Source organism: Oryx dammah, unplaced genomic scaffold (assembly GCF_014754425.2).
Source record: "Oryx dammah isolate SB20612 unplaced genomic scaffold, SCBI_Odam_1.1 HiC_scaffold_3, whole genome shotgun sequence".
Lineage (NCBI taxonomy): Eukaryota > Metazoa > Chordata > Mammalia > Artiodactyla > Bovidae > Oryx > Oryx dammah.
The window spans coordinates 7,087,075-7,114,106 of NW_024070187.1; positions in this window are offsets into that span (position 1 = coordinate 7,087,075).

The window sequence follows — 27,032 nt, forward strand, 5'->3', positions numbered from 1 at the left end:
GAAAAAGTTGGCTTAAAGCTCAACATTCAGAAAATGAAGATCATGGCATCCGGTCCCATCACTTCATGGGAAATAGATTGGGAAACTGTGGAAACAGTGTCAGACTTTATTTTTTTTGGGCTCCAAAATCACTGCAGAAGGTGACTGCAGCCATGAAATTAAAAGACGCTTACTCCTTGGAAGGAAAGTTATGACCAACCTAGATAGCATATTCAAAAGCAGAGACATTACTTTGCTGACTAAGGTCCGTCTAGTCAAGGCTATGGTTTTTCCAGTGGTCATGTATGGATGTGAGAGTTGGACTGTAAAGAAAGCTGAGCGCTGAAGAATTGATGCTTTTGAACTGTGGTGTTGGAGAAGACTTGAGAGTCCCTTAGACTGCAAGGAGATTCAACCAGTCCATTCTAAAGGAGATCAGCCCTGGGTGTTCTTTGGAAGGACTGATGCTGAAGCTGAAACTCCAGTATTTTGGCCACCTCATGCGAAGCATTGACTCATTGGAAAAGACCCTGATGCTGGGAGGGATTGGGGGCAGGAGGAGAAAGGGACAACAGAGGATGAGATGGCTGGATGGCATCACTGACTCGATGGATGTGAGTTTGAGTGAACTCCGGGAGTTGGTCATGGACAGGGAGGCCTGGCGTGCTGCAATTCATGGGTTCGTAAATAGTCAGACACAACTGAGCGACTGAACTGAACTGAACTGAATAAGAAAGACATTGTTCTGGTTTATTAGAAACTATTTGCAGAGTGCTGTTTGATCCTTCTATAGATTTTTGTTAAATTCAGTTGCCACATTAATTCACCTCAGCTTTTCCCTAGTTTGTGCATTAGGCTGTGGTGATATTCATGGTACCAGCAACCAGCGCAGTGTGGACACCAACCCATCACAGCAGCCATGATCCATGAACAGCCAATATCCCCATTCTGGTGAAAAACAGCTATCTGTCTTTGCAATAGGTACATATATCAATCAATTTTTTCCATCCCAGTGTAATCTTACTTTAAAATCATCAAGCAACACTGTACTTAAGATAATGCTAAAGAAATTTTCTTGTTGAGGTCAACAATTCATTTTTAAAAAGAAAATGGTAGCATTAATCATTTAAATAAATTCCAAATTTACTGAGGCAAGTTTTCTTAAACAAGGAAACTTCTGTTTATACATATCTGTATGATACAACTAATAAACTAGAAAGTAAAATTTAAACCATACCTTATGATCTTGAATCCACCTTAATTTTTCTTTACTTGCTGATATGTGTATCCTCAGGATAAGCTTGAGTAAATGATTTAGACTAGGAAACTTAATTTTCAAGTTGATAGCAGATATTGTATAGTTATGACCATGATATATTCTCTGTTTCTATAAAAACACCCACCAAGCTCTTAGTCACCCAAACCTGTCACCTGGAAACCAATTTTCACTTTTCTTTCTTCTCCATCTCATACCATATTATTACTAAGCTCTGCTGATTTAATATCCAAGCATTGCTGTCCTTTTATTTATTCCCCTTGACTTCAGGGAAAATTCTTGTCTTTCCTGCACAGACTGTTTTGTCTCTTTAACATCATATGTGGTTTCCCTTGTGGCTCAAATGGTAAAGAGTATGCCTGCAATGCAGGAGGCCTGGGTTCAGTCCCTGGATCAGGATGATCCCCTGGAGCGGGGCATGTCTACCCACTCCAGTATTCTTGCCTGGAGATTCCAATGAACTGAGGAGCCTGGCAGGCTACAGTCCATGGGGTCACATAGAGTTGGACATGCCTGAGCAACTAACACATATCCATACATTTATATGTGTGTGTGTATAGTCACTCAGTCATGTTCAACTGCCCAACTCTTTGCAATCCACGTTATAAATGTGGATATGCTACTCACTTGCTTAAGACACATAAAGAGTTCCATTCTATTCAGAATGTATTAAAGACCAGAACTCCTGTGTGCCATATAAGACCCTTCACAGTCTGATCCTGCCCCTCATCTGTATTCATGCTTTGTTCTAGTTTAACGACCTTTTGTTCATAAAACATGTCATACTTTCTGATTCCTCTATGCCGTGGTGCATGCAGTTACCTCTGACTGCAATTTCTCTCTTCTATTTCTTTAACAAGTGAGGCACTGCTTATCCATCATGATGCCTTCTAAAGGTTAACTCCTGAGTGAGTTCTTTGTCATCTTCTGGGCAGAGTTAAGGGCTTCTTTATGCTTTCCTTGCACATTGCAAATGCATCTCCTATGGGACAGAATTACAAGTTCCTTTAGCATCTGGACTGAATTTTCTTTATATTACCAGTGCCAGCCTGGCAAATTACTTGTCACACAACACTCAATAAGTCATTTGATTTTTGAACACTGAATGATTATATATTCATAGCCTACTTTAAATCACTAAGCTGTTGCACAGCTCTAATTTTTTAACACTTTAAGAAATGGATGGTTTTCTCAGTCATCTTTAATCTATGATAGGTCCTTACTATATAATATCTGACAAGTACTAAATAATCAATAAATATTTTTTGAATAAATGAATGAATGAATTACTAAATGTGTTTCCAGAACCTTGAAAGAAAAGAAGACTACTTCTGTTGTATCATTCCTTGTGGATTTAGTCACTTTTAAGAATCCTAAACAATTTTTGTAATTTATGTTTTACTGATTTAATTACTGCTTCATTTAAATAACTGGCTGTTGACCTCAAATAAATCTGCTATTTTAAAGTCAAAAGCTGTTCCTATTCAACTCTTGCTCTTTTCTGATTTAAAGTTAGATTATAAAATATTTTGCCCAAGTTGAAGTTAGTGTAAGTATTAGCACAGTGAATCTTGCAGTATGTATTCTGATTTAGAGATATGGTCTCTAAATGTGCAAACTATGCCCAAGACTATCAAAGACAACTAAACAGTAATACCGCCCCACCCCCACCCCCAGGAAAAGAACAAGGAAGAAAATATACCAATTTGTGTGCAAAAGGTCTGCTGAAGCCATGACACTATTTGATATTTTCCTACATATCTTAACATCTACTTATTTGCATTGCTTTCTTATTGATGCTATGGTGCATTCAAAGAGAAGGATTTAATTCTGAACTTTCAAAAGTTTCCAATGTCTTAGGAAAATTTGGATTAGGATGGTAACTATATTGAAAGTCTGTATGTTAAAAATGTATTAGAAAATAAATCAAGAATAATGGCCAATGAGAGCAAAGAGACTAACTTTTGTGGTAGGAAATCATGGAGACAGTGAATTTTAATCATATCTTGAAAACTGAATAGGATTTCAATTTTTAGAGATAAACAGATTTTTAATGGCTGAAATTATGTTGTGACGGCCCAAAGTATAGAAGTGTTTTCAGTTAATGTGTGAGGGTTCTGTCTCCACCACACACAACCCACCACCCAGATTATGGACATATTTCTCATCTCTTCTGGCCCCCTCCTCTAATAGAAATTCTGTTTTTGTTTTTCTGAAGAACATAATGGACAATGCCAGTGAAAGGAAATATCTTGTTATTACACAGCTTTTCTTACACAGAGAAGGTACCTAATAAGATGAGGAACAATGGAGAATAAAGAGAGAAAGACATATTTCATGGACTAAAGTGGGGAGGGTTGTTGGGGGTTTGGTATATAAGAAACTCCAGAGCATTTGTGAGACAAGAGAATTGGGTATTAGTGAGAGGAGAGTTGAGATGAATTTGTGTAGATGAGAAATTGATCCCCTTTAATATTCCTAAAGTCATGCAAGTAGACTGGATTTCCATTAAGACTTGTTTTTGGTTGTTAAAATGAGCTTCCATGAATATGACTCTGTATATTTATTATTATTTAGCTCTTTGCATGAAGGCCTGGCTTTTATTAGGTTTATACATTCATAGAACTATAGAGTCACTGGCATATTTTAGATAATGACAGATGGTTTAATTTCAGTGGAATGATGAGATTATGAAAATAGGAATAAAAGTTATGGCTGGAAAAATAATGTGTGTTTATATGTGTTTGTTTGGAGAAGGGGTCTGATCAGCACGTGACTGACCTTGAGTGCCATGATCTTGACATTGGGTTTCAATGAGGAGGCAATGGCTGCTGCTGCTGCTGCTAAGTCGCTTCAGTCGTGTCTGACTCTGTGCGACCCCATAGACGGCAGCCCACCAGGCTGTCCCTAGGATTCTCCAGGCAAGAACACTGGAGTGGGTTGCCATTTCCTTCTCCAATGCATGAAAGTGAAAAGTGAAAGTGAAGTTGCTCAGTCGTGCCTGACTCTTAGCGACGCCATGGACTGCAGCCCACCAGGCTCCTACGTCCATGGGATTTTCCAGGCAAGAGTACTGGAGTGGGGTGCCATTGCCTTCCCTGGGAGGCAATGGAGAGCCTCTGAAAAACTGTTCAGATAGTGAGGGGACATTGTTAGGCCTGGGAAACATTCATCTGGCAGTCATGTGCTCATGAGGTGGAGCGTAAATGCGCAGAGTAGGAAAGTTAACTTAACCTTTTGTGTGTGTGTGCTTAGTCACTCAGTCGTGACTCTTTGGGACCCCATGGACTGTAGCTCACCAGGCTCCCCTTTCCATAGGATTCTCCAGGTGAGAATACTGGAGTGGGTTACCATTTCCTCCTCCAGGGGATATTTCTGATCCAGAGAGTGAACCTGTGTCTCCTGGTCTCCTGCATTTTGGGCAGATTCTCTACCTTTTAGGGGGCTTTTAAAATATTCTTTCAGAAGTATCCAAACTTTTTGATTGTATATTCCTTTCATTAAAAAAATTAGAGCATATACTACCATATATGTGTATTTGTTTATAAACTGTGTATATTAATATCTTATAGGTATTGTAAGATTTTAATAAATATAAAAATACAGATGCCCAAGTGATTGATGTATTACCATTTTGAATATACTCAGTCCATTTGAATACTGCTGGTGTAGATAGAGGATGACAAAGATCTTCTCTGTTTTTGTCAGGGTAGAAATGGCCAGGATGGGGACAAGGTAAAGGCTGTGATATTTGACCAACTGAATTTTGGACGTTAAGGAGAGTGGTGGAGAAGATGGCTCTTCAACATTTCAGACTTGTTAAGTATTAATAGATAGAAAATCAGAGTGCTGGTGAATAATAAAATAGAACCATCTGGCAGAAAATTAAAATTTCAGCATTAGAACCCCAAAGTGAGATTGTGGCTGGAAATGCAAATTTGTAAGCACTTACAATAAATGTGAGCTTCCCCGGAGGCACTAGTGGTAAAGAACCCACTTGCCAATGCAAGAGATAAGAGGCAGGAGTTCAGTCCTTGGGTTGAGAAGGTCCCCTGGTGGAGAGCATGGCAAACCCACATCTGTATCCTTGCCTGGAGAATTTCATGGACAGAGGAGCCTGGAGGGCTACAATCTGTGGGTCGAAAAGAATCAGACACAACTGCAGCAATTTAGCACACAGGCACAATAAATGTAGTAGGTAAAGCTAGAGGAGAAGATATGTAAGAGAAAATATCTGAGGGCGGAAGGCAAATCTGTGAAGACTGTTTTCACTTACAGAGCAGGTTTTGGTTTAAGGGTCTAAGTAAGGAGAAAAGTATAATAATGTAAAGATCCAAGGGAGAAGATGAACTCCTAGGGAAGATAGTTTTGTTTTTTTTTTTTCTTTAAAGACTGGTGTGTTAGACAACATGAAGCGTTGCAGGAAATCTATAAACAAGAAAGAATTTTTTACTGGATTAGGGATTAGAGGCAGCTTTGGTGTGATTAAAAACTGTAATCTTTTGTAAACCGTGGCACAGAAGATACATAAAAAATATCAAGATGGTAAAGACTTAATTTTCTGTAAAGGAAAAGAATATTTTATTAGATGAAGATTTGATTAAAAAGACACATTTCTAGAAAATTATTAAATATCACCTTTAGTTATAAACAATGTTTATATATTAAGGAAATTTAAATAAAATGTAAACTATAGGCATGTCATTCTAACATAACTTTTTATTTTAATTGTTCTCATACTTGTATGTTAAAAGGATACATATGTATATATAAGTAAATATTTATTAGTATTTTATTATTTGACTTTGTATGTTTTTGTGTTCATAATTCCCCATGCTTTAATAGTAATTGTATTTACTGTTGTAATGGATATCTGACAATTCATCTAGAGACTTACTATCATCTTCTTGAACCTTGAAGTGATTTTCTGTGCATGAGAGTAAATGACCATCTGTCAAGAGGGACTACTGAGGGGAAATGTTAATTTTGCTTGTTTTCTTTGGGTATACTGAGATTTGGTTTGTACCTTAAGCTTGCAATATTTGTTTTCTCTGCTGAGACTTGTTTATTTTCTAGTTACATTGGATGAAATAACATTTTCCCCTAAAGTCCTTCATGATTTATTTCTGCTTGATTGGAACACTGCATTTAGAACTTTTTAATCACATGCTGACATTTTGTTTAAAAGCAACAAGATGCATTTCAAAAACAAATTCTAACACATTTACAGATGTTAGTATTTGTTCTACCTCTGTGTTTTGCATATGTGGGCAATTACTTCATATTAGTGTTCCTCATTCTCTCTGATTTTGAGCTGGATATCAAATTATGTACCTAGAAACAAAATTTCATAGACTCTTAAAACTTTGACAAAACTTGTAGGGTTATTTACTTTTTCTGATTTATGAATCAGTTACATGAGAATCTAGTACCAATAAAGATCAACAATGGAGAGATTCTCTATCAAACTATTGAGGTCTCCACTTAACATGCCAATAAAAATATAGAAATCTTTTGCATTAAATTTTTTAGTCCATATTAATTCTGATTGCTGTAAGCTATCAAACTGACCACATGGATGAAGGAAATGACCAGGCTAACGGTGAATGATATAGTTTTTTAAGATCATCTGAGAATAAATTTACTCTTAGGAAACTGATGTCAAAAATCCTTTGTTATAATTCAAACCCATTTCCTCTTGTTTGATTTTCAAGGAGTAACTTCCCCAGTTTGTGGAAGTGTGTTGTGCGTAGTAGGAGCATAAAATATACTGGCAAAAAAAGTAAAATCTATCACTTTGTATTGATCCATTGGTCCTGTCCCTTTGTTATAGGGGTAGAATGAATAGTCAAAACACTATTTATTGATTAAGTGTTGTGTTTGGGTATCAGTGTCTTTACGTGTGGATAAGCAACTTTAAAATAGATGTTAGAGAATCTGCACTTTCTCACTCTAAAGACTTACAAGTTCATTTGGAGATAAGATACAAAGACATATAAAAGGACTACATTGCCACCAGCCATACTATCTGGTACAAATCACAGAAGTGCCTAAGGCACTGAGAAGAATAGAGGGGCTTGGAGATCAAGGAAGGCTTTGTAGGGGCAAGTTTGGTTCTAATTTTGGAAAGGATGTTATATGCACATAAACATACAGGAAATAGAGCAGAGGGAGAGAGTGAAAACGAAAGAGAGAAGGAGAAAGGAGTTGCTGAAGAATAGATTACGTGTCTACGGTGTTCCAGACCCTGTGTTTTATATTGTTTTAGTTTTTTCTGTTTTATTTTGACACACACAAGTAGGCTCACAAGTTTACAAATCATATAGAAAGGTTTAAAATGCTATGGCTCTCCTAAAATAATAACAAATAAAACAACTTACAAAGTATTAACCTACAAAATATACAAGCAGCTCTTGCAACTCAATAGCAGAAAAACAACACAATCAAATAGTGGGCAGAAGATCTAAACAGACATTACTCCAAAGAAGACATATAGATGGCTAATAAATGCATGAAAAGATGCTCAGCATTGCTCATTATTCAGTTCAGTTCAGTTCAGCCACTCAGTCACGTCCAACTCTTTGCGACCCCATGAATTGCAGCACGCCAGGCCTCCCTGTCCATCACCATCTCCCGGAGTTCACTCAAACTCATGTCCATCGAGTCGGTGATGCCATCCAGCCATCTCATCCTCTGTTGTCCCCTTCTCCTCCTGCCAACAATCCCTCCTAGCATCAGAGTCTTTTCCAATGAGTCAACTCTTCGCCTGAGGTTGCCAAAGTATTGGAGTTTCAGCTTTAGCATCATTCCTTCCAAAGAACACCCGGGACTGATCTCCTTTAGAATGGACTGGTTGGATCTCCTTGCAGTCCAAGGGACTCTCAAGAGTCTTCTCCAACACCACAGTTCAAAAGCATCTATCTGTCACCAACTCCGGAGTTCATCCAAACTCACGTCCATAATGTTGGTGATGCCATCCAGCCATCTCATCCTCTGTCAACCCCTTCTCCTCCTGCCCCCAATCTCTCCCAGCATCAGAGTCTTTTCCAATGAGTCAACTCTTCGCATGAGGTTGCCAAAGTACTGGAGTTTCAGCTTCAACATCATTCCTTCCAAAGAAATCCCAGGGCTGATCTCATTCAGAATGGACTGGTTGGATCTCCTTGCAGTCCAAGGGACGCTCAAGAGTCTTCTCCAACACCACAGTTCAAAAGCATCAATTCTTCAGCGCTCAGCTTTCTTCACAGTCCAACTCTAACATCCATACATGACCACTGGAAAAACCATAAGCTTGACTAGACAGACCTTTGTTGGCAAAGTAATGTCTCTGGTTTTCAATATACTATCTGGTTTGGTCATAACTTTCCTTCCAAGGAGTAAGCGTCTTTTAATTTCATGGCTGCAGTCACCATCTGCAGTGATTTTGGAGACCCCCCCCCAAAAAAAAAAACTCTGACACTGTTTCCACTGTTTCCCCATCTATTTCCCATGAAGTGATGGGACAGGATGCCATGATCTTCATTTTCTGAATGTTGAGCTTTAAGCCAACTTTTTCACTCTCCTCTTTCACTTTCATCAAGAGGCTTTTGAGTTCCTCTTCACTTTCTGCCATAAGGGTGGTGTCATCTGCATATCTGAGATGATTGATATTTCTCCTGGCAATCTTGATTCCAGCTTGTGCTTCTTCCAGCCCAGCGTTTCTCATGATGTACCCTGCATAGAAGTTAAATAAGCAGGGTGACAATATACAGCCTTGACGTACTCCTTTTCCTATTTGAAACCAGTCTGTTGTTCCATGTCCAGTTCTAACTGTTGTTCATTATTAAAGAAATGCAAATCAAAACTATAATGATATATCATCATCTCAGAATGGTCATAATGGCCCTCATCAAGAAGTCTACAAACAATAAATGCTGGAGAGGATGTGGAGAAAAGAAAACCCTCTTGCATTCCTGGTAGGAATGTCAAATGATACAGCCACTATGGAAGATAGTATACTGCTGCTGCTGCTGCTGCTGCTAACTCACTTCAGTCGTGTCCAACTCTGTGTGACCCCATAGATGACAGCCCACCAGGCTCCCCTGTCCCTGGGATTCTCCAAGCAAGAACGCTGGAGTGTGCTGGGGTCCAGCCCCCTCAGGATCCAGGGGAACCCAAAGGAAAAATGGCGTTGGTGATTTATTTAGAGAGAGATAAGGCAAGAATGTTGAAGATAAGAAAATAGAGGAGAGAAAGAGGCTGATATTCCTTGGTTTACATAGAAAGCCAATAAAACTCCAAGACAAGGAGTTTGCCCTGTTCACGGAGGCCACAGGTGCCCTCCCGGTCTCCCGAGGGAGTGAAGACGCAGAACGTCTTCCCGTTCAGGTCTTAGAAACCCGGGCAGATAAGTGAACGCAGGGAGCCTCTATGCTCCAAGGGATCAGCCTGAAAAAGAGAGGGAGAGAATGACTGACACGGGGAGAATAAGCTGCTTTGGTGAGCGAGGCCCAATAGCTTTATTTTTAAAAGGTACTTTTATACCTTGCCTTATAAATAGAGGGAAATGAAAGATGCAAGGTCATACAGAGTCAGCCCAAACATTTCAGCAGTTTTGCCCTTATCGAAACCAGGATTTTTTTCTGCATACCTTTCCCACAAAGATACTGCGTACAGTATCTTCTGGCCTTGGAGGCCTGTGAACATTTTATGACCCTCTTTTGATAAAGGCTGCTCAACCAGAAAACTTATTTTCCCTCAAAATGTTTTTCTTTATATTTCTAATCTATGTCAGTCTCAGAAAATGCTAAACAGTGTTACATTTTTTCACAGAGCAAAGGTGCAGTGAGTTACAAGAAAGAACCAATTAGCTCAAAGGTCTAATGTGGTTAATTTCAAGGCTACACTTGTTTTTCTTACATTCTCACTATGTCAACTAATGTACTCCCAGGTGCACAGTGGATAAGAGATACGGGATCTTAGCAACAACATTGGCCCAATAATGAACTCCTACACCAGCACTACTCTAATAACTTTTAACTCTTTGAAAGGCTCTATGTTTTAGGCTTCCCATTCTTCTCACAGCTGGGAGGCTGTGAACAATCATATGTGTAGCTGCCAGAATCTGGATAAACCTGCCAAGCAAGCTAGAATGCCAACAGAGGGGGTTTGAATTGAAATATTCCTCTCATGTCCAGGAGACTTATTAGCTAGAGCCTTAAGTTGATTTTCTCCAGAGAAAGGTGGTCAGGGATAGCCCCCTGTTAATGTCAGAGGAGTTGGTGAAAGTCATGAAATAGTAAAACAGACAGATTCTGGTTTGGGGGTAGATGCTTGAGAAAGCCTAGGGAGCCCCTTGAGTCCTGAAGCCTGGCTTAACAGTTCTCTTCCACATGACCTTGTCATGGGTGGGATCTCCCGTGGTGGCTCCTGGCAGAAGTGGGTTGCCATTTCCTTCTCCAATGCATGAAAGTGAAAAGTGAAAGTGAAGTCACTCAGTCGTGTCCGACTCTTAGCGACCTCATGGACTGCAGGCTACCAGGCTCCTCCATCCATGGGATTTTCCAGGCAAGAGTACTGGAATGGGGTGCCATTGCCTTCTGGAGATTCCTTCCTTAAAAAATTAGGAGTATAACTACCTTAAGACCCAACAATCCCACTGTTGGGCATATACCCTAAGGAAACCATAACTGAAAAAAGACACATGTATCCCAATGTTCATTGCAGTACTATTTGCAATAGCTAGCTCAAGAAGCAACCTAGATGTCCATCAAAAGATGAATGGAAAAAGAAGCTGTGGTACATACACACAATGGGATATTACTCAGCCATAAATGGGAATACATTTGAGTCAGTTCTGATGAGCCTATTATTTAGAGTGAAATAAGTCAGAAAGAGAAAAACAAATATTGTATATTATTGTATATTATGGAATCTAGAAAGATGGTGCTGATGAGCCTATTTGCAGGGCAGCAGTGGAAATGCAAGTATAGAGCACAGACTGGTGGTCATGGGCTGGGAGTGGGGAAGGAGAGAGTGGAGCGAATGGAGGGAGTAGCAGGGAAACATATACACTACCGTGTGGAAAATAGATAATCAATGGGAGTTTGTCGTATGACCCAGGGAACTCAGGGCTCTGTGACATTCTAGAGGGAGGGGATGGGGTGGGAGGTGGGAGGTGGGAGGGAAGTTCTAGAGAGAGGGGACATATGTATACCTGTGGCTGGTTCATGTTGATGTATGGCAGAAACCAACACATATCGTAAAGCAATTATCCTTCAATTAAAAATAAATTTAAAAAGCAACACTATGGCTCCCCTTTGGATTTCAGAACTTGGCAACTTAACAGAGATTTCTTAAATATCTAAATGCTGTCACCCAATCATTATTGCATAAGCATATGAAAGTATGTAATAGCACATCAGTAATATTCCCCTTTCACTTATGAAGAATGGGGATACCAGAAAGACATTGTCTAGATTATTCAGTAAAGCACTGGGAAAGCCTGTAAGTATATCTTTTAATTTTTGAACACTCCAAATTTCTACCCAAAATATTTTTAAAAGAGATTTTAGATTCATGATTGCTGTACTATGTTGTATATTTTCAGGAGTAAAGGATTTTTGATTGTTAATTAGTTTGATATTTCATGATTGCCCTTGTAAAGTATGTTAAAGGCAAGGTCAGTTAAGCAATGCAATTTTCTAACTCCCCAGACTGTCCCTGATGATTGAAGAATATTAAGTGGGGAAGGAAGCCCAGATTGTAGTTGCCACAAAGATGCTAGAATTAGTCAGTATGTTTTAATTTGACAATGGAATTGTGTAAAAAAAAAAAAGACATTCTTTTTTGGTTGCTTATTTTTTATGAGTAGATAACATTTTAAAAGAGATAGAGAATTAGAGGAGTCACATGAGCGCTAAGGAGAACGTGAGAAGTTTGGGTAGAATTTTAAGACGTTTATGAAGAGGTGGATGCTGTTCATTTTATAGGGAATGATGGAGAATGTCTTTAAATATTCTTGCATTAATTGCAGTTGAATCTGGCAATCTCTGCTGAAATTGTTTCTGTTTAATGCTAAAGGATAATGCCTTCTCTTCTCATGTCATTATAATGTCTCTACCAACATGTGAAGTCTGCCTTCCTTTATAATCTGCAAAACACCCTAGTAGTTGATAGTCAAGTTTTCAATAATGAATGACTTAGCCTGGGAACCTGTGTACTTAGTTTGCATTTTGCTTACTTTATATAGTTTTCACACTGTCATTAAGACAAAAGTCATCTAAATATTGTTATATGTTTTAAAAACCTTTTCTTTTCCATTTAGTGATAGTTTGTGTTCATATTAATTTTCAAAAAATGAAACTTCATTGTACTTCTGTACTTTTAACTTGTAATTCCAGTAGTTTTTCTATTTGTAATGCTCTCTGCCATTATTCCTAAGAAAACCCCAAGAGCTTTGCTACTTTGATATTCCAAAACAAAAATTTTGAAAAACTTTTTGAATGTTTATGCACAAAGTTTGTAATTTTTTGTAATAGAAAAAATTTCACAGCTCCTGAGAGGATTTCTATTTATTAAATATTCCAGAGAGGATAATGGTAACTTATTGATGTTTTCATAAAGAAAAATCATATGAGTTGAATACTGATCTGTTTCCTTTTCTTTTGTTTATACTGAGATGACAGTATTTATTTAAAATCTGTCACTACTCAGCTGTTTAGTGTTGTGTTCTATGTAACCGCATGTATGTGCTTCAGTAGAATTTCTATTCAAGTTTACTTTTGAGACTGCTAAAAAGAATAGATAAATCTTTGCTATTTAATTTATATTTCTTGTCTAAAATATTAGCATATTAAAATACAAACCATCTCACCAGTTTTTTATAGTTAATGCTTATTATGAAAGTTACAGTCCTGAGATGGGGATAATTACTTATGTAAACACATAGATTAAAGGTATTTAAAAGACATGTTAAATCTTAACCTATCACAACAGTGGTCACAGTGATTTGTTTCTTGAAAATCTTGAGGCTTTTTGGTTGAATTTTAACCATTGCAACATGCTTTGATATGAATCATATTTGATTTCTGCAGTTAAATATCTATTTAGTCTCATGATTTTATCATAGCTGGCTTCCTGGATGATTTCTTCATTTTCTATGACATAATAGGTGTGGATATTTCACTTGTCTGTAGCTTCCTTATGGGTCCTTGGGGACATGGGTAAAGAAAATTTCTCACTTTTGAGATTCTCGCTCTTCATGGGTAATGTTAATTCTATCTTCTCAAGCAGCACTTTCACTAAAAGTGACAGGTTTCTTCTTTGTTCCCTGTTATTTGTGTCTTTTCAGATTCCTAGGGAGTGTGACTTCAAAAGCACGGTCACTTTCTAGGTCACTATTGTTTCTAAAATAGAAATGATGAAGAATGTTAGAATTTTCTTATAATTTCCACCTCTTCATTTATTTTGGTTAAAAAAGCATTTAACAAAGGCCAAATGATATGCCATGTATAGGTCCAGGTCTTTGCACTTCAAAGATGAACACGGTGATCTCAGTCTCAAAATTATATCCCTGCTTTAGCAGAAGACCCAGAAATTAGAGGTTGATGATTCAACCTTGATGATCACAGAAGCATCTCCCTACTGATCATCACCCTCTTAGAGAATTACATGCTGTCAGTTTACATTTTACCTAGTTAACAAAGATGTAAAGATGTACCTTTTTTCTTAAAGCAGTTGATCATATGAATGGAAAGAGATAGCATATAAAAGATTGCTCTGTTTTTTAGGATACTTAACTCTTGTCTGTGATTCAGTTTGGGGCCTTAGGATATATTAGGTTTACAAAGTATTTTTGTTTAATTACTCTATTTATAAGTTATTTAATTACTCTAAGATATTTAATTACTCTATTCATAAGACCACTGAAAGTAGAATGTGATTCTGTGCTATACTGCAAATTGTGATTTCTGACATTCTGAGAATGCACACCAATTCAAACTAAAGGCCCTTCTGGTTAATCTCGCAAGTTATATATCAAGTCTCTTCTTCCTTTCTGCTACATTATTTTTTGTTTATTCTCTGTAGACTTGTTTATACTTCTTAAGCATTTTTAATATTTATTTATTTATTTTTGGTCGTGTTGGGTCCTCATTGTTGCAGAGAGCGGGGACTGTGTTTCATTATGGGGTGTGGGTTTCTCACTGCGGTGGCTTCTTTTGTTACAAAGCATAGAATCTGGGTGCATGAGCTTCAGGAGTTCAGCACAGGGACTCGGTAGTTGAGGCACCCAGGGTGTCATTGCTCCATGGTATGTGGGATCTTCCCTGACCAGGGATTGAACCCATGTCCCCTGCACTGGCAGGTGAATTCTTATCTGCTCTACCACCAGGCAAGTCCAGATTTGTTCTTATATATACTTCCATCTTTTAAAAATTAAGAATATAATCTGTAATACTTTCTGTATCAGTATGGCTAGGCCACAGGGTGCCGAGATATTTGTTGAGACATTTTTCTAGGTATGTCTGTGAAGATAATTCTGGACGAGATTACCATTTGAGTTGGTAGACTAAAGCAGATTACTCTTCCCAGCAGGGCTGCCCTCATCCAATCCACTGAAGGCTTGAGTAGAACATAAAGTCTGAGGTAGAGAGAATGTGCTCTCTCTCTGTCTGCACTGATCTGTAGTCTCCCACTGTCCTTGGACTCAGACCTGCAGTGGACAAAAATTTATTCTTCCTCTATCCTTCTAGGTTCTTGGTTGAGAACCTCCTATATGAAAGACAGATTAATAGGAGAAAAACAGAAGTTTAATAACATATATACCTCCTATGTACATGGGAGAGACTGAATAAAACTAAGTAACTCTCCAGAGTGGTCCAAGCCACCACCTTAAAGACCATCTCCAACTAAAGACAAAAGAAAATGCTGGGGGAGGGTTAGGGAGCCAGTTGTTGGAGCTTATCAGAAAAAGCACAGCAAACAAGGACATAGTTGTTACATAGTTTTAAGTCCATACTTTCTTTATGGGTAAGAGTTTCTAGGGTTTTAGTTTTCTTTCTCTCCCTGGGACAGAAAGGGAGATACTCTTACAAATGGAGATTTCCCTTATAAATGTAAATGTCCCTTTCAGGAAAGTGAAAGTGAAAGTGAAGTCACTCAGTCCTGTCCAACTCTTTGCGACCCCATGGACTGTAGCCTACCAGGCTCCTCCATCCATGGGATTTTCCAGGCACGAATACTGGAGTGGGTTGCCATTTCCTTTTCCAGGAGATCTTCCCAGACCAGGAATTGAACCCAGGTCTGAAGTGACACAGCAGCAGCAGCAGCAGCAGCAGCAGCAGCTCCCACATTGTAGGCAGACACTTTACTGTCTGAGCCAGCAGGGAAGTCCATTACCTTACAGGAAGGTAACTTCTATTTCAGTTTCCAGAGTGTCTCCTATATCTACTTTTTTTGAAAATAATCATCTCAAGATAAAGCTTATGTCAAAGAGGTATATTTTTCAATGGCATATTTGCTCCCCTTAGACTTGTCAACTAAGAAATGATGCACAACATGAGAGCTGCAAGTTAAATTTTAATGGGGACAAAATAAGAACTGCGGCCTGGGAGACAGCACCTCAGATAGCTGTGAGAGACTGCTCCAAAGAGACAGTGGGGTAAGGTAATATATAAAATTTTGGTGAAGGACCTGTTCAATGCAATCAAGTTCTTTACAAAAGACTTTTTTGCTAGTCACAAAGAGCTGATGCCACCATGAAGGGATTTAGTGCTTTCTAGATATGAGGAGATGCAAGGATTGGGATCATGAAGTCAGTTTCTGAAAATATCTACCTATCTAAAGACCCATTCCTCGAGTTTTCCTGGAGCACAGAGTTCTCTCCATCCTGAATTTTCTTCAAGGAGTGTCAAAGGCCAGCAGCTGCAGCAGCACAGGCAGGTGACAAATGTCCCTGTTGCTGTTCAGTCACTGGCAAATGCTCTTGGCAACGGATAATTTGTAGTTGAGAGGCTCATATTGGCAATTACACCATTGGCTCTCCTGGTTCTCAGAGCTTCAGATTGACACCATACCACTGGCTTTCCTGAGTTTCCAGCTTGCCCACTGCAGTTCCTGGAATGTGTATATTCAGTCTCCTATTGATTCTGATTCTCTGGAGAACTCACACATGCATAATCATTTCCTTTAGATTGTGTTCCTAAGCAGCTTAGTCAGAGTGCAGTTGGGTAAACCTAAAATCCAAACTCTTCCATCTCAATACATTCCTTCACACATTTTTTGTCACCAGGTTTCCCTCAGTATAAAACAGTCACATGTCCAGAGAAGGGTTAAAGACATACAACATCTTCATGAGGAGTCCTCATCCCTCAGCTTCGCTCTAGATCATCACTAGAACATTGCTATTAACATTTAAAATTAGACACTGAACATATTTTCACCCTTTCCCCTCTTTCTCTAAGTTGCTTGTTTAAGATGGATATACAAACAGCTTTAGAAGACATAAACTGGTAATACACAATCAATTCTCATTACTAGTAGCCTTTTATATTGACAAATTTGCCCACTCACTAAATGAATTGTTGCTGTTCAGTTGCTAAGTCATGTCTGACTCTTTGTGACCCCATGGACTGCAGCACACCAGGCTTCCAGATCTTTCATATCTCTCAGAGTTTGCTCAAATTCATGTCCATTGAGTTGGTGAAGCCATCCAACCATCTTGTCCTCTGTTGCCCCCTTCTCCTCCTGGCCTCAACCTTTCCTGGCATCAGGGTCTTTTCCAATGAGTTGGCTCTTCACATCAAGTGTCAAAGTATTGGAACTTCAGCTTCATCATCAGTCCTCCCAATTCAAGGTTGATTTCCTTAGGATTGACTGGTTTGATTTCATAGCTGTCCAAGGGGCTCTCAAAAGTCTTCTCCAGCACCAGAGTTCGAAAGCATCAATTCTTTACGATTCTTTTTGAAAGCACTCAGCCTTCTTTATGGTCCAGCTCTCACATCCGTACATAACTACTGGAAAAACAATAGTTTTGACTACACGGACCTTTGTTGGCAAAGTGATGTCTGTTTTTTAATGTGCTGTCTAGGTTTGTCGTAGCTTTTCTTGCAAGGGGCAAGTGTCTTTTAATTTCGTGGCTGCAGTCACCATCTGCAGTGATTTTGGAGCCCAAGAGTATAAAATCTGTCACTGTTTCAATTTTTTCCTCATCTATTTGCCATGAAGTGATAGGACTGGATGCCATGATCTTAGATTTTTGAATGTTGAGTTTTAAACCAGATTTTCACTCTCTTCTTTCATACTCATCAAGAAACTTCAAGAAACTCTTTAGTTCCTCTTTGGTTTCTGACATTAGAGTGATATTATCTACATATCTGAGGTTGTTGATGTTTCTCTTGGCAGTATTGATTCCAGCTTCTGATTCATCCAGCCCCGCATTTTGCATGATGTACTCTGCATATTAGTTAAATAAACAGAGTGACCATATACAGCCTGATATACTCCTTTCCCAATTTTGAACCAGTTCATTGTTCCATGTCTGGTTCTAACTGTTGCTTCTTGACCTGCATATAGGATTTTTGGGAGGCAGGTAAGGCAGTTTGGTAATTCCATCTCTTTAAAAATTTTCCCCAACTTGTTGTGATCCACACAGTCAAAGGCTTTAGCATAGTCAATGAAGCAGAAGTAGATGTTTTTCTGGAATTCCCTTGTTTTATCTGTGATCCAGTGTATGTTGGCAATTTGATCTCTACTTCTTCTGGATTTTCTAAATCCAGCTTGTACATCTGAAAGTTCTTGGTTCACATACTCTTGAAGCCTAGCTTAAAGGATTTTGAGAATTACCTTGCTAGCATGTGAAATGAGTGCAGTTGTACAGTAGTGAGCATTCTTTGGCATTGCCTTTCTTTGGGATTGGAATTAAAACTGACCTTTTCCTTTACAAAATGAATTTGTAAACCCCAAATCAGTACTCACAGTGCTTTATTAATCATTTGAAGACAAGTGTAGATATGTGGAGAGTGGGAAACAATTTTGGTCACCCAAGCAGTATACGTGTTCTGAGGTTGAACAAAAAGGTGCTTTGCCTTGTTTCTGGTCTCAGTTTGAAAATACATAGCATCCTGTGGGGCCCTCCTGGGTACCATCCCCTCCGTGTTCTTGCTTCTTGTTTGGAGAAAGAGCTGTTGTATCCTAGGCCTTCCTCAAGTTTCAAAGAACAGACTCAAACAATTAATCCTTAGAGAAGTAGAAAATGCACAAACAAAGGAAAGCAGTCAAGTAAGAAAAGTAATAATAACTTGAACAATAGAGTCACAGACTTCTAATTCTTCCTGAAGGTATATGGATAACAATCTGATGCATATCTTGGAGCTATTTTACAGAAAATAAGACCCCCATCCCGGAAGGATGTTGATTACATGCAATCCACAAGCACGTAGGCCTCAGACTGGTTGGAACCTGAAGTTTAATAATTAAGATTCCCAAAACCATTACCCTATTACCTCACCACCAGCCAGTCAGAAGGATGTCCATGAGCTGATTACATACCCTGAAATACTCTCCCCTAAGTTGGTGATGGACAGGGAGGCCTGGCATTCTGCGATTCATGGGGTTGCAAAGAGTCGGACATGACTGAGCGACTGAACTGAAGTGAATGTTGCCTTTAAAAGCCCTACCTGAAAGCCATTGGGAAGTTTTCAGCATTAGCTGCTTATTCTTGTTTGGCATCTGCAAATAAACACTGTACTTTCTTTCATCACAATCTGTTGTCAGTAGATGAGCTTTGTTGCATGTCTGGTGAGATAACCTGTTAGGTTCAGTAACAGTATTGTAAACAAGTGTTCTTTTGTGATCTGTGTAGTGCCATGTTTTATTTTTTCTTTTGAGTTTTTGTGCTCTTTGTTGATTTCACTGTTTATAATGGCCCCCAAGTATAGTTCTGAAGTGCTCTCCAGTGTTTCTAAGTACAAGGAGGCTGTGATGTGCCTTATGGAGAATGTAAGTGTGTTACATATGTTTTATTCAGGCATGGATTGGTCATGGGTTCAGTCAACTATGTGTGTGTGTGTGTGTGGCTTTAAACAAGAACTCATGTGAAACAAGATTGTGAATTCATTGGCTGATGAAACTTTTGTTACTAGAGGCTCACAGGAACTTAATCCTATATTTCCCCTAAGAGTAGTGGCTCAGTATTTGTGAATTCCATGTTCATGGCAACTTTATAGAACATAATTACCATGATTAATGAGAATTGACTATATGGGGTCAAGAATAAGAAGAAAAAAATAATTTTTATCTAGCCTCTCAATGCAATTCTTAGGTTTGTTATATTGGATTTAACTTCTAGGCTACAGTTTCTCGATTTGTTTAATAAGAATAATAATTCTTATCTGAAAAGTGTTGTTTTAAAGATTAAATGAGGTAAAATGTATGAAATTCCTTTGTAAACTGAAATGCTATAACAGGAACAGTGAGTATAATTTACTTAAGGAGTAGAAAATATGCTAGGGATTTTATAATTACTACTATTTACCAGTGTTTAATGAGGGTATGCAATTTTTTCTTGATTTAATAAGACTACAAATCACATTGTTCAGCTGTTTAAACAGTTTACATCTAAAATTCAAATTTCATTTTAACTAGGATCATTGTCTTTTCTCCATGTTTTTCAACTTGTTAAAATATATTACATTATATGGGAGCAAAACTGAATATTAAAGAACACTGTGGGTTTGCATGTATTTGTATCTTTTGTTGTCTCTGGGCTGCCTCTGCTTAATTTACTAACACATAAATCTTTCCTACTCTTAGAGCTGCAAAGGCAATTTAGCAGAGAAAGAATGAAGCTGAATTCCGTTCTGCCTCATGCATCACCAAGAAAATTGCTAGGCCAGTTAAGTTTTGATTGCAGAATATTTATTTTTGGTGACAGATGTTGCTGATGTAAGAACCTAGGCGATCACAGTTTGAATTAGTCCTGGGTTGTGACTGAAAAAAAAAAAAAAGGAAATGGAAAATCTTAATGAAGGGAAATATGCAACATCAAGACAGCATTTTTGGTATTAGATTTCTGACGATATTTGTGTGATGGATACAGTGTGACTATATCTGCATGTAAGCAGTGACTTAGGGGCAGAATGGTGGACCCAGCCTTGTATGAAATGCTATTCCCAAGGTTACAGTGAGGTCTCAGATGGTAAAGAATCTGCTTGCAATGCAGGAGACCCAGGTTCAATCCCTAGGTCCGGAAGATTCCCTTGGAGAAGAGAATGGCTACCCACTCCAGTATTGCTCTCTGGAGAATTCCATGGACAGAGGAGCCTGGCGGGCTATAGTCCATGGGGTTGCAAAGAGTCAGACATGGCTGAGTGACCAACACACACACACAGAGCCTAAGAGGCAAGTTTGCTACATTCCAAGCGCTTGTTTAGAGTGGAGACTATGACTAGAAACACATAATTTCTGAGAGGAAGGGACTGCTTTATTATCCCTAGGCTTATATCTATCAAAATACTTATCACAGCATATTATAATGATTTTTTTCTCTGTCTTTGTGTTGTGATCATTCAGAGATGACTAATAATGTGCAAAGATGCTCACAAAGTGAGCACATAACAGATTTTCAATAACTATTGGGTGAAAAAACCTGCATGAGAACAGATTCCCCATCTCTGTACTGAATGCATGTACAACTTCACACAAGAGAAAAGAGTCATTGGTATTCTTGTCTCCTGGGCAGTCTCATATAGTGATATGTATACTGGTTTTGTGGTCCCCAGATGAATCGCTGATGGAGATATGTTAGGGATATGTCAGAGGGAGCCCCACTGAGAAAAGCCTGGGAGTAATTTTCTCATTACAATCCCATCTTCCCTCTTTAAAACTAGCAAAAGCTAAATTTGTCCAAACCCATAGCATGTACAATGCTAAGAGTGAATGGCAATGAGCTCTATAGACTCTGGGTATATGTTAAAATAGGTCCATCAGTTGTAATAAGTGCATCACTCTGGTTGAAGATGCAGATAATGGGGGAGGCTGTACATGTGTGGGGAGAGGTTTATGGGGAATCTCTGGCTTTCTGCTTAATTTTGCTTTGAAGCTAAAACTACTCTAAAAAATAAGACCTGTTTTAAAAAAATAGCAACTTGTTGGCCAAAAATGATCTTCCATTCTTGGTCTGCAGTTTTTGAACATGTGAAAAGGTCACCAGAAATCCTGTTTCTTACTCCTTCCCAAGGTGAATCAAGGGATGAGTCCTATGAAGGAAATTAGTAAAGGAGAAAAATCAGTTAAGTTAGCTTAATTATTTTATCTGTCCTGACAGTACATTAGCTTTTTGTGTACTAAAGTGAAGATTCCATTTTAATATGAAGTTCTCATGTTTCAAGGTGAATAAGAATTCAGTCGCTTTATTGATTTATTTTGGCTGTAGTAGGCCTTGGTTGCTGCATGATCTTTATCTTTCTGCAGGGAGAAGGAGCTACTCTCTCATTGCATTGTGCAGGCTTCTCCTTGTGGTGGCTCCTCTTGTGGAGCTTGGGCTTTCGTGGCTGCAGCGCATGGGCTCAGTAATTCTAGACCGCAGCTCAGTAATTGTGGCGCATGGCCTTTAGTTGCTCCCTGGCAGCTGGGATCTTCCTGGACCAGGGATTGAAACCATGTCCCCTGCACTGGTAGGTAGATTCTCCACCACTGAGCCACCAGGGAAGCCCAGTTCTAATGTTTTGAGGTATATTAGAAGGAAGCATGATCGGAAATATCTAGTAAACTGTATTTTCATTTTACAAAGTGTATTTGAATAGCCATTCATACATGTCCATTTCATTACCATATGGCAGGGAACTTTGCCAACAGCTTTTATTGTTTTTCTTGGTAAAGGACGTTCACCCATTTGTTCCTGGAAACCTAAATAAATGACTATGAATCATGAACAAAAAAGCACAGTGAGTTGTTTCTCTGCCAAGGACAATTTTTTGCCCTATAGTGTTTTTCATTAGATACTTTCCTTTTGCTGAGAGGTGGGACATTTTTCTTTTGAATTTTGTTTGAGAGTGAACTTTTAAACATGGAAACACAAACAAATACACATGCACACAGAGGAGCACACATACTCAGAGAGGAAAGTCTGGAGTGCAGGAGTGGATAGTCACTGTGATGAAAGCTGGCTTCATGTTAAATGGTCTAGAACAGGGATGGGGGCGCCCTTCTTGGTGACCTCAGGCTGCAGGTCATCATCAGATGAGCAAAGTCACTGATGTGATGTAATGCTTCTTGCCTAATGAATGGCCAAGTCCTAGATGTCTGACAACTCCACATGGCTCTCACTTCCTTCAGTGTGAGAAAGGAGAGGGATAATGTGTAATTTAGTGAAATGAAAAGCCAACGCAGAGCCATCAGATGTTCCAGCTCAGCCTCTTTTCCATAGGAAGCACCAGGCTGAGTTGGTTCTAACTTCCCTGAGGTTACTGATTTTATGTTGCCAGACAGACTGGTGATCTCAGTCCAGGCAGCAGGTTCTACCTACAGAGATAGAAAGGCAATTCCTAATATTCAGGTATAATTATGTTTTATACACATTTCTTTTTTCCTATTGTGAGATGCTACTAATATAAATCCATGCCAAGAGTCATTTTCTGGAGCCTGATTAAAAGCTAGGATTTAGATTCATAGTTAGGCCCAGCTGCATATGCCTATGGTTCCATAATAATTGTTGAAATATCAGTAAATGGTCACTGTGTACTGCAGAAACCAAATCTGTTTATTAAAGCTGTGGCTGATGGCAAATATTTAATTGCATTGATCCAAATCAATAACCTCAGATATGCAGATGACACCACCCTTATGACAGAAAGTGAAGAGAAACTAAAAAGCCTCTTGATGAAACTGAAAGTGGAGAGTGAAAAAGTTGGCTTAAAGCTCAACACTGAGAAAACGAAGATCATGGCATCTGGTCCCATCACTCCATGGGAAATAGATGGGGAAACAGTGGAAACAGTGTCAGACTATTTTCTTGGGCTCCAAAATCACTGCAGATGTTGACTGCAGCCATGAAATTAAAAGACGCTTACTCCTCGGAAGAAAAGTTATGACCAACCTAGATAGCATATTCAAAAGCAGAGACATTACTTTGCCGACTAAGGTCCGTCTAGTCAAGGCTATGGTTTTTCCAGTAGTCATGTATGGATGTGAGAGTTGGACTGTGAAGAAGGCTGAGGGCCATAGAATTGATGCTTTTGAACTGTGGCTGAGGGCCGAAGAATTGATGCTTTTGAACTGTGGTGTTGGAGAAGACTCTTGAGAGTCCCTTGGACTGCAAGGAGATCCAACCAGTCCATTCTGAAGGAGATCAGCCATGGGATTTCTTTGGAAGGAATGATGCTAAAGCTGAAATTCCAGTACTTAGGCCACCTCATGCGAAGAGTTGACTCATTGGAAAAGACTGATGCTGGGAGGGATTGGAGGCAGGAGGAGAAGGGGACGACAGAGGATGAGATGGCTGGATGGCATCACTGACTCGATGGACATGAGTCTGAGTGAACTCTGGGAGATGGTGATGGACAGGGAGGCCTGGTGTGCTGCAATTCATGGGGTCGCAAAGAGTTGGACACGCCTGAGTGACTGAACTGAACTGAACTGAACTGAACTGAAACTAGTGGAGATGATGGAATTCCAGTTGAGCTATTTCAAATCCTAAAAGATGATGGTGTTAAAGTGCTACACTCAATATGCCAGAAAATTTGGAAAACTCAGCAGTGGCCACAGGATTGGAAAAGGTCAGCTTTCATTTCAATCCCAAAGAAAGGCACTGCCAAAGAATGTTCAAACTACTACACAATTGCACTCATCTCACATGCTAGTAAAATAATGCTGAAAATTCTCCAAGTCAGGCTTCAACAGTACGTGACCTGAAAATTTCCAGGTGTTCAAGCTGTATTTAGAAAAGCCAGAGATCAAATTGACAACATCCATTGGATCACTGAAAAAGCAAGAGAATTCCGGAAAAACATCTACTTCTGCTTCATTGACTATGCCAAAGCCTTTGACTGCGTTTATCACAATAAACTGTGGAAAATTCTGAAAGAGATGGGAATACCAGATCACCTTACCTGCTTCCTGAGAAATCTGTATGGAGGTCAAGAAGCAATAGTTAGAACCGGACATCGAACAACAGACTGATTCCAAGTTGAGAAAGGAGTACATCAAGGCTGTATATTGTCATCCTGCTTATTTAACTTCTATGCAGAGTACATCATGAGAAATGCTGGGCTGGAGGAAGCACAAGCTGGAATCAAGATTGCGGGGAGAAATATCAATAACCTCAGATATGCAGATGACACCAGCATTATGGCAGAAAGTGAAGAGGAACTAAACAGCCTCTTGATGAAAGTGAAAGAGGAGAGTGAAAAAGCTGGCTTAAAACTCAACATTCATAAAACTAAGATCATGGCATCTGGTTCCTTCACTTCATGGCAAATAGATGGGCAAACAGTGGAAACAGTGACAGACTTTATTTACTTGGGCTCCAAAATCACTGCAGATGGTGACTACAGCTATGAAATTAAAAGACGCTTGCTCCTTGGAAGAAAAGTTATGACCAACCTAGACAACATATTAAAAAGGAGAGACATTACTTTGCCAACTAGGTCCATCTAGTCAAAGCTTTGTTTTCCAGTAGTCATGTATGTATGTGAGTTGGACCATAAAGAAGACTGAGCACCAAATAATTGATGCTTTTGATTGTGGTGATGGAGAAGACTTTTGAGAGTCCCTTGGATAGGAAAGAGATCAAACCAGTCTATCCTAAAGGACATCACTCCTGAATATTCATTGGAAGGTCTGATGCTGAAGCTCCAATACTTTAATCACCTGATGCGAAGAACTGACTCATTGGAAAAGACCCTCATGCTGGGAAAGATTGAAGGTGGGAGGAGAAGGGGAAGACAGAGGATGAGATGGCTGGATGGCATCACCAACTTGATGGACATGAGTTTGAGCAAGCTCCAGGAGTTGGTGATGGACAGGCAAGCCTGGTGTGTTGCAGTCCATGGGGTTGCAAAGGGTTGGACACAACTGAGTGACTGAACTGAACTGAATACAGCAGTTATCTCAGAAGCAGAGAACTTTAAAGTGTAGTTTTTGCCGGCTTTGTGCATGTGTGTATGCAGCCTATTAATCCTTGTCTCTTCATTCACTTATAAAAGGTGTTAATTCATCAATACTGAGTAGATACAATCTACACACCATGAGTCAGAGACAAAGAAACAGTTCATTTCAGACGTCAAATAACTTATTAGCTGTGTTTTACATAGATTCATTGTTTAATGGATTGTGGAGGTTCATTCTTCATTGTGCTGACACTTGAGAAAAAATTAAGGGGAAGTGAACAGTTGTTAAATATTTGGAGTAAATAGCAATAGCATGAGGGGGTGAGTATTGTAAAAGGCACATCAGACGAATGCCAGGCAGGTGAGGAACAAGCGGAAACATCATCGGGTTGCTATCAAAGGGGCAGACGTGTCAAACGTTTCGTTCCTTCCCAGCCCCTGGAGTTTTGTTCCATCTTTTCTCCTTCTCTCTAAGAAAATGAATGTAAATAGAAATGCTTGCTTTAGCTGACTGGAAATTCAGCAAAATCAGAAATTAATATTTTAGACTGGTATTCATATATGGAAAACAGAAATGCTATGACCTGCCGTCAAGAGAAAAGTCTTCCAAATCAGAAAAACTCTCTACAAAGGTACAAGAGAACGAAGGAATTTTTAAAAAATTGAATAAGGTTGTAACTAGGTTTTGATGTGCATCATAGGGAATTTACTAAGAGATTACAGACAGAAAGAGACTTTACCCTTTTATTAATACATAGGCAGGCAGACACAGTTATTGCTTATGTGGTCTCAAGATAAATATTAACTAGTTTTCAACTAAAAGGCCTTAATAGTACTGTTTGTCACACAGTGTCCATCCTAGTTTCACCTGGTACCTGGGGTGACTATTTCTGTTCGCTAATTGACTTTAACCAGAGGGAAAATAAATGTCTTGAATGTTTATGACAAGCTTGGAGAAAGATGCCCATTTAGTTAGGCTTCTACATCACAGAAACTGGAGACAGGGGCGCTCTCCCTCTCTTGATGTTTACATTTCAAAATGGTTCCTGGGTCCCGGAGAAACTCTTACCTGCATCTTAAAGCTCCCAAGAGGCTTATTTAGCTTTTAAAGAGATTTACATACATTTAAAAAAGAACAGAAAAAGACATTACAAGTTTTCTAAAGTAAATGCCCTAAAGAAAGGAGGGAAGAGAGATTCTCTTATTTTCAGAAAGAAAGAATTGAGTGTCTTTAAGTCTGTATTTGCTCTTACAATCTCTTCCCTGTATAACTATAAGGAAGTAACACTATAATTTTTTAATTATCTCCATTACTTTTTCTACCTACCTCTGAGCAAGTTGCAGTTGTCTAAATATCCACCATGTTCATAGTCACATAGTATGAGCCGCAAGCTAGTATCAAAATCTTGTTTCAAGGTACCCATTAAAAGGTACAGAAACATCCAGTGTTCACCATATATGGCTTTAAGTGTTTTAAGTCTTGAGGACAAACCCATTCTATAGGCCATTTCTCTTTTGTGCTTTGGTTCTAAATCTAATTACACAATTATAGTCAACTATATCTCTAGGCATTCATCTTTGTTTACTTCTCTACCGTGGGACTGGACAAAATTTGTCATCCCCAAATTAATAGAGTAACATTGCCTGCTTGCTTGCTTGCTAAGTCACTTCAGTCGTGTCCGACTCTGTGT